Source organism: Capra hircus, chromosome 18, assembly GCF_001704415.2.
Source record: "Capra hircus breed San Clemente chromosome 18, ASM170441v1, whole genome shotgun sequence".
NCBI lineage: Eukaryota > Metazoa > Chordata > Mammalia > Artiodactyla > Bovidae > Capra > Capra hircus.
In genome coordinates, this window is record NC_030825.1 from 62,573,175 (window position 1) to 62,582,558 (window position 9,384).

The following is a 9,384-nucleotide window of genomic DNA, read 5'->3' on the forward strand; positions in this document are numbered from 1 at the left end:
TGTAACAATAATAATAACATGATCACTATATTGGTAGGCGTCACCGGAGGTTGTACATGAGCCTCATTCTGAGCATATCGCATCAACGCCTCAATCTGCCTTTGGGTAGGCAGCTCACTCGTGGGCTCGCTCAGTGTCATGTGGTGCATTTGATGTGTCAGGGAGTTCCTCCGCCGCGCGTACCAGCCTCTCCGGGATCCAGCGCGGCGCTTCGGCATCCTGTGGAAAAACACAAACATGCCCGCGTCCCCATATTAATACAGGGTCTGGCCCATACCACAGATTGGTAAGTGGATCTTTCCATCGTACGAGTGGTTTTTTGCATGAGGACTGTTCTCCCCAAAAACGTTGGGCTGCTGAATTGCCTTCTGCATCTAAAGTTAAAAAATTTAGAACATAAAGAGCATGATTCAAGGCATTATGCGGTGAGGGGCTATACAAGTCATTCCCCTTTTTTTGTTTTAATAGTTGATGTTTGAGACGCTGATGGGCTCGTTCCACAATACCTTGTCCCTGCGGGTTATAGGGAATTCCTGTTTTATGATGGATTTGGAAGGAAAGACAAAAACGTTGAAAAGAGCGGCTAGTATAACCAGGTCCATTATCTGTTTTAAGGGTTTGTGGGATTCCTGAAATAGAAAGCAAAACAGCAAATGTTGAATACAGTGACGTGTCGATTCTCCAGTATGAAGGGAGGCCATGAGAAAATTGGAAAAAGTGTCAATAGAGACATGAACATATTTAAGACGCCCAAATTGAGGAATGTGAGTGACATCTGTTTGCCAGAGATGATTAGGGCGTAAACCTCGAGGGTTAATACCATATTGAGGGAGAACAAAGAATTGAGGACAGGTAGAGCAAGATTTTACGATTTGTCATGCAGCTTCACGGGAAATCTTAAATTGTAACCGTAAAGAATGACTATTTTGATGATGTAAGTTGTGAGATTTTTTGGCTGCATCGATAGCTGATTGAAAAAACACTTGTTTAGTAAGAACGTCCGCAGTGTGATTGCCTTGTACTAAGGCACCAGGAAAGGTGGAATGCGCACGAATATGCCCAAAGAAACACGGGTATTGACGACGGTGGAGGGCCTGTTGAATTAATTTAAATAAGTTAAGAACTTCAGGAGAGGTTGTGCCGATAATTGGAACAGTTTCAATCATCTGTAGGGCACCGACCACATAGGAGCTGTCTGTAAATAAATTGAAGGAAGTGGATACAGTTAGCAATGCTTGATGGACTGCAAATAATTCCACAACCTGGGCAGAAGAGAAACTGGTATGTGCATAATAAGTTTGATGGTTAATAATTAAAGCTGCAGTACCATTAGAAGATCCATCTGTAAATATAAGTGTCGCTTTAGGAATGGGTTGTCGGCGAACTATTTTTGGAAAAATAAAGGCATGAAAGCTAGCAAATTGTAACAATTTATCAGAAGGATAATGATGAGTAATCCGTCCTGGGTAGTTTACAAAAGCTATAGACCAATTATCTGAAAATTGAAAAAGCCAATCTTGTTGTTCTAAAGCATAAGGAATACAAATGAAAGGGGGTTCTATACCAAAATATTGGATGGCCTCATGACGTCCTTTTGCTACAATTTTTGCAACAAGCTCATAGTAAGGGAGCAGATGTTTAGTTGGAGTAGCAGATAGATATATCCATCGCAAAGGTTTATCTTGATAAAGAACCCCTGTGGGTGCTCGAGGGGTAGGAAGTATATACAAACCCCATGGCCGTTGGTAATCACAATAAGTAATCCGTTGTTGTCTAATAGCTTCTTCTATTGATTGTAAGGCTGATCGTCCTTCTGAAGAAAGTGTTCGGGGTGACGCAGGGTCAGAGTCACCTTTAAGGATATCAAATAAAGGCTGCAAGGTATAAGTGGGTAGTTTTAAATAAGGGCGTATCCAATTAATGTCTCCTAGAAGTTTTTGGAAATCATTTAGAGTTTTTAAATGGTCAGTCTGTAATTTTACTAATTGGGTATTATAAACGCGAGGATATAAGGAGAAACCCAAATAATTATAGGGAAAATGAGTTTGAATTTTTTCATCAGCTATGACAAGACCATTAAGACTCAAGTGTTTCTTTAGAATAGAAAAAGCTTGATACAATAGATGTTCGTCAGCATGAGCTAGTAATATATCGTCCATATAATGAACTAAATATAACTGAGGAAAACGTTGACGAACGGGAGCTAATGCTGTAGCAACAAATTTTTGACATAACGTAGGGCTATTAGTCATTCCTTGTGGGAGGACTCTCCATTGATAGCGTTGCATAGGTTCTTTAAAATTAACAGAGGGCAAACTAAAGGCAAATCTTTTACAATCTTAAGGTGCAAGAGGAATAGTGTAAAAACAATCTTTTAAATCTATAATAATGATATAGGATTTGTCAGGTATAGCGGAAGGAGTGGGCAACCCAGGTTGTAGGGCTCCCATATGCATCATCGTTTCATTTACCTTACAAAGGTCTTGTAGCAACCTCCATTTTCCTGACTTCTTTTTGATAACAAAAATTGGGGAATTCCACGCAGAGGTAGAAGGTTCAATATGCCCAAGTCTCAGCTGTTCCTGCACCAGCTGTTGTGCGGCAGAAAGTTTCTCTTGTGTTAGGGGCCACTGATCGACCCATACCGGTTCCTCAGATTTCCAATCAATAGGATCGGCATGTGTCACAGGAGAATCAGAGGTCCCTAGGGAAAACACCCCAAGCCCTTTCGACTTTGATTCGATTTTAAATCAAGGGGTAAAATGATGCCTTGATGTTGTTTACCCAAACCTTGGTTTGGGAGTAAGCCCTGATCCAACATTAATTCTGTTACGGTGGGTGAAGGACTATATAAATAAACACCCATTTTGCTTAATATATCACGCCCCCATAGATTAACTGGAAGATGGGGCAGAATATAAGGCTTAAATTGGCCTGTATGGCCATCTTTATCCCTCCAAGTAAGAAGGGACGAACTTTGTTCTGGATTGGTAGTTTGGCCAATACCCTGAAGAGTGGAAATAGCTATTTGTTTAGGCCATGTAGTAGGCCAGTATTTTTCAGAAATAACGCTAATATCGGCCCCTGTATCAAGCACTCCGCGGAAAAGCTTACCATCAATGCGTAGCTCAAGTTCTGGTCGTGCCTCGGTAACATTTTGCACCCAATAGGCATCAGAGGACCCGAAGCCTCTTTTTTGATGATCTCGGTTAATTGTTTTTCCTTGTATAACTAATGGAACTAAAAGGAGTTGAGCTATACGTTGTCCTGCATTGATTACAATAATTGTTAGGAGCGGAGGCTAATATTTTTATCTCTCTTGTATAATCAGAGTCAATCACACCAGGATGAATAAGCATTTCTTTTAAAGACGCACTGCTGCGCCCCAAAAGCAGTCCAGCAGTTCCTGGAGGTAAAGGCCCAAACACTCCTGTGGCAAGGGTTTGAACCCCCATCTCGGGTGTTAATACTGTGTAGGAGGTGGCACAGAGGTCCAATCCTGCGCTGCCTCTTGTGGCTCGACAGAGGTCTGCAATGGTTCTTTTGGAACCTGCAGTGTTGCCCCATAACATTGTTTCGGGGCCAGGGGCTGGCCCCTCACCCAGTTTCCCGAAACCGGGGGTAAAGAATTACCTTGAACATCCGTTTTGGAACGACAATCCCGGGCCCAATGCTTCCCCTTTTTACATCGTGGGCATAAATTAGGAGTATTAGCAGGGATTTGTCGTTTTTGAGGGCACACTGCAGCCCGATGGCCAGGTTGACCACAAACAAAGCAACCCGAATTACCTGACTTTTGATATCCTTTCTTGTTCTTGGCCTGTTGCTGAAAAAGTACCTCTTTAATGCTTTTTCCTTGTAATGCCACTGCCATAGCAATACCTTGCATGTAGGAGGGTCCAATGTCAGCACAAATGCGAATAAAATCAGACAGATCTCCCTTTTTTCTATAAGGTCGTAAAGCAGCTTGACAGGCAGAATTAGCATTTTCAAAAGCCAATTGTTTTGCAAATACCATCCCAGCCTTTTCATCTGACATTATCTTACCTATAGCGTCTAAGAGCCGTGCCACGAAGTCCTGATAAGGCTCATCAGGTCCCTGTCGGACTTTTGAGAGATCTTCTGTCTTAATACTAGAGTTAGGAAGTTTTTTCCATGCCTGTCGAGCCGCATTTGATATTTGTGGATATGCACCAGGTAAAAAGTTAAGTTGAGTATTAGTAGCCTGGAAAGCACCTTCACCAGCCAACATTTCGTAGGAAGTTTGTACACCTTGTTGCTGATTGACATCGGCTATACGAGCACACTGTTCAGCATATTCAGATTTCCATAGTAAATAATCTCCCCCCGAAAGACAGGCCCTAGCTATTTGTTTCCAATCATTTGGGGGTAGATTTTGAGTACCCAAACTTTCTATCATAGCAATAGTGAATGGAGCGGTAGGACCGTATTGTGAGCAAGCAATCTTTAACTCTTTTAATTGTTTGAAAGGCAGAGCTTCATAAAAACGCTGGTTGTTATTTTCAAAGACAGGAAAGGCAAAAGAAAAGTCGGAGATGACCTCACCAAGTCGTTGTGCTTGTTTCAATGCCTTTTGCAGCGGAGACACAATCTCAGATGGAGGAGGAGGAGGAGGAGGAGGACCCCCGGAGGGGGATCGAGACCTGCTATAATGGAAGGAGCATAGGCAGGGGGCAGAGGCGGAGCAGAAGGAGATTTAGAGTTGCTAATGGGAAGCTTAATTCCGGAACTCTGTAAAGCAACAGTGAGGTTTTTTAAACATTCAATCAAATCATCTTTAGATGTTGATGCCCCCTTTTCTTGTGCTAAAAAACCCCAATCTTCTTGATGGTATTTAGCAGCTTCTTGGTCTAATTCCGCCTCATCTGTGGATGAAAGTGAATCATCATTATCTGAAGGACGCGATAATTTAGAAAACGGAGGGTCGCCTTCAACTCCCTTGGGAACAGCATACCTGGGTTCCGGATCAGGAACATGTAGAGGATTTTCTTCCTGTTTCAATAAATTTTCTAAACGTTTTAATTCATCATTATCAAAGTCCAGACAATCACGAATTAGTGTCCAAAAGGATAAAGTTTCAACAGGCACCTTTTCAGGGCCATGTAGAGTATAATGAGCCCGAATTTGTTCCCCTACCTTTTTCCATGTTTCTAAATTTACTGTACCTTCTCTGGGGAACCAAGGGCAAACTTCCTCAATAAATGAAAGAAAATTGATTAATTTAGGTTTGGAAACAGTAATTCCCCGATGTTTCAACATTACAGATAACATATGTACAAACAATTGACGACTATGCGTCTGTCCCATATTTATACTCTCAACTATATACCTTACTACTCCACCTCAATTTAAATTCACTTGTATACGTATATACTCACTCTTTTTAGCTAATAAGAGTAGTGGCGAGGAAAACTGTCGAAATCGAGCCCCACGTTGGGCGCCACCTGCCGCGGCCAGCACAAGCAAGAGTCGCACCTGCACAGGGAGAGAACGGAGCGTCCCCGCTAAGAAAAATAAGAGAGAGACAAAAGATGGGGTTGAGAGGATCAGACCAAAATGGCTGATGCCTTCCTTTATTGTGCTGCAGTATATATAGGATAAAGTACGTGACTTCTGACATTCACAAGATTGTTCTTAATCTCCAAATACAATCACAAGACCCTTACCGTTGTGTACATCACAAATAGATAATCTATCTTCTATCAATAAGCTAATCTATCTTCTATGAAATGTTGCAAGAACCAAACGTCCTGGAGCCTTAAGGGTAATAAATTCTTCAGGGGGGCGGGACAGGGAGCTTAGGAACATGTCCTAGGGCTCTGCATAACGCCGAGCAGCTCCCAAGACTTAACCCTTCACGGGCAGTCCCCCGCAGATAGCATATTGAAAAGCAGAGATACTACTTTGCCGACTAAGGTCCGTCTAGTCAAGGCTATGGTTTTTCCAGTAGTCATGTATAGATGTGAGAGTTGGACTGTGAAGAAGGCTGAGTGCTGAAGAATTGATGCTTTTGAACTGTGGTGTTGGAGAAGACTCTTGAGAGTCCCTTGGACTGCAAGGAGATCCAACCAGTCCATTCTGAAGGAGATCAGCCCTGGGATTTCTTTGGAATGAATGATGCTAAAGCTGAAACTCCAGTACTTTGGCCACCTCCTGAGAAGAGTTGACTCACTGGAAAAGACTTTGATGCTGGGAGAGATTGGGGGCAGGAGGAGAAGGGGACGACCAAGGATGAGACGGCTTGATGGCATCACGGACTCGATGGACGCGAGTCTGAGTGAACTCCGGGTGTTGGTGATCGACAGGGAGGCCTGGCGTGCTACGATTCATGGGATTGCAAAGAGTCGGACACAACTGAGCGACTGAACTGAACTGAGCTGAAAATTGTCTTAGAGTCTCACAGCACTGATCTAATCTCCCCCACGTTTCCTTGCACACACACACACACAGACACAGCGCAGACACTTTCATCTAGAAAACGGGTCTCTCCACCCTCAGGCTGGAGCTGGGCTGACCCCCTGCCACTCTGGGATTGCAGGGGCCTCTTTGGGAGGACGTGAACTCAGTGCCCAGTCTCCCACAGAAGAGGCTGACTGGAGACTTGCTGGATCCTTGGAGCAGAGCCTGGAGACCTGGGTCAGTCAGGGAGGCTGAGGGTAAGCCATGCAGAGCTGGAGCTGAGACATCTCCAAGAACCGAAGCGGGGAGTCCTGAGCACAGCAGACAGTCCTCACCCCTGGGTTGTTGGGATGAGATTGGAGTTGGGGGAAAACACGTGCAGTGTAGCTATCAGCCCTGACTCTTCTGTGGTAACCATCAGTGGGTAGTTCTGAGATAGTCTTTAGTGTGATAAAACATGAGTAACGTAAAATTTACCATTTTAACCATTTTAAGTGTCCAGTTCAAAACTGCTAAGGACAAAAAAAAAAGTGTTAAGGACATTCATAGTTTGTATAACCAATCTCTTGAGCTTTTTTTCATCTTGCAAAACTGAAACTGTACACATTAAACAAAAATCCCCTCTTCCTCCCCTGCAGTTCCTGGCAATCACCATTCTACTCTATTAATCTACCTCCTCTAGGTACTTCACTTAAGTGGAAACCTTCGGTCTTTGTCATTTCCTATGGAGATGCCTTCTCTTAGTAATGGCCACAAGGCTCATCCATGTTGTAGCTTATTGGAAACATAGTATCTTTATTTGTGATGGCACATCAGCTTGATTTTTTATGTATTCTTTTGCAGTCTTTCATCTCACATTTGAAGGAGCAGACTCGTCCTTCAGTCTGTGGTGGTTCCCTGGAGCTGGAGTATTCTGTTTGATGGTGGTGTTAATTCCTGGGGTTTCCTGTCTTTCTCTCCCTACACCTGCTCCACTTTCCTTGCTCCCTCTTGTGGAAGAATTCTTAAGCGTTTCTGTCTGGTCTGCGATCCTAAAAGAAATCAGTCCCGAATATTCATTGGAAAAACTGCTGGTGAAGCTAAAGATGCAATACTTTGGCTGCCGGATGAGAAGAACTGACTCATTGCATGGTGATTGCAACCATGAAAGTAAAAGACGCTTGCTCCTTGGGAGGAAAGTTATGACCAACCTAGACAGCATATTAAAAAGCAGAGTCATTACTTTGCTGACAAATGTCCTTCTAGTCAGAGCTATGGTTTTTCCAATAGTCATGAATGGATGTGAGAGTTGGACTATAAAGAAGGCTGAGTGCTGAAGAATTGATGCTTTTGAACTGTGGTGTTGGAGAAGACTCTTGAGAGTCCCTTGGACTGCAAGGAGATCCAACCAGTCCATCCTAAAGGAAATCAGTCCTGAATATTCATTGGAAGGACTGATGCTGAAGCTGAAAGTCCAATACTTTAGCGCCTGATGTGAAGAGCTCACTCATTGGAAAAGACCTTGGTGCTGGGAAGATTGAAGGCAGGAGGAGAAGGGGATGACAGAGGGTTGGCTGGCATCACAGACTCGATTGACATGAGTCTGAGGAAGCTCCAGGAGTTGGTGATGGACAGGGAAGCCTGGCGTGCTGCAGTCCATGGGGTTACAGAGTCAGACACGACTCAGCCACTGGACTGAACTGAACTGAACTGCTCTTAAAACTCACCAGGCTGCCTCTTGTCTTTGGATTTCCAGAAGGTGGCGCTAGACCTCAAGTCTGCGGGACCCTGGCCCATAGCAGGGGCTGGTTTTCTGAGCCAGCTCCTTCCCTACCAGAGCTCCCATGGGGGCTGCAGGGGGAGGGTCACACTAAGAGACCCCGAAGAGTAGGGGCAGGGGGGGGCCGCGGTGGATCTCGCACCCGGGGCACTGAGGGTGCCCGGGGACCCAGGAGGGAGGTTCCAGGTTGTGCTGCTCCCAGACGCTTGTCAGTGAACTGCCTCTGGGGAGCGGTCACTTTCTTGCCCTTCACAGTGTTTATCAGCCTCTTTACCAAAACCCTTCCTCAAAACCCTTCCTCTCCCTCGTCATGGGGGTTCCCCCAGCTCAGGTCTCCGGTGCTGCTGTAGAGAAACAGGTGTTCCCAGGGATGTCTGCAGAACTAGGCCAGGTTTTTCTGTGGTGGGACATCAACCCCATGGGCTGTTTCTTGTGAGGGGGAGGGGAAAGCTTCTGCTATGTAAGCCTTGATCAGACATCTTTGTTTTGTTTTGTTTTGTTTTAACTCCAGAATCCTCGCTCCCTCAGTGAAGGCTGCATGCCTAATCAGTCTCTTCAGTCCTGTCCGACTCTTTGCAACCTCATGGACCCTAGCCCACCAGGCTCGCCGTCCCTGGGATTCTCCAGGCAAGAATCCTGGGTGGGTTGCCATTTCCTTCTCCAATGCGTGAAAGTGAAAAGTGAAAGTGAAGTCGCTCAGTCATGTGCGACTCTTAGTGACCCCATGGACTGCAGCCAACCAGCTCATTCGTCCATGGGATTTTCCCAGGGAGTACTGGAGCGGGGTGCCATTGCCTTCTCCGAGTGAAGGTTGACCTGCAAATCCCCTCCCTTGCAGGGAATCTCTAGGTCAGAATCTCTGGGCTTCCACCACCGCCATCACCATGACCGCCGCCACCACCGGCAGCATCACCGTCAGAGGAGTCTGTGCAGGTTTCCTGGTTCTGCAGGTCCTGCAGCCCATAGCGAGGTCTGTCGGCCTGTGGCCCAGATGCACAGCAGACACGACTCCTCCAGGGCTCCTTGGGCAGATGGAGCTGTGTCCCCCAGACCCACAGAGGTGCTTTTCCTCCTGAGTGGATGTCTAACTCATTATTTATTCAAACAGACTTGGTTGATATTACTTTTAGGTACACTACCTAGTGATTTTGGTTTTTTTACTGTATATTATGTGTAGAATCTGAAAAAACAGTATAAATGAATGT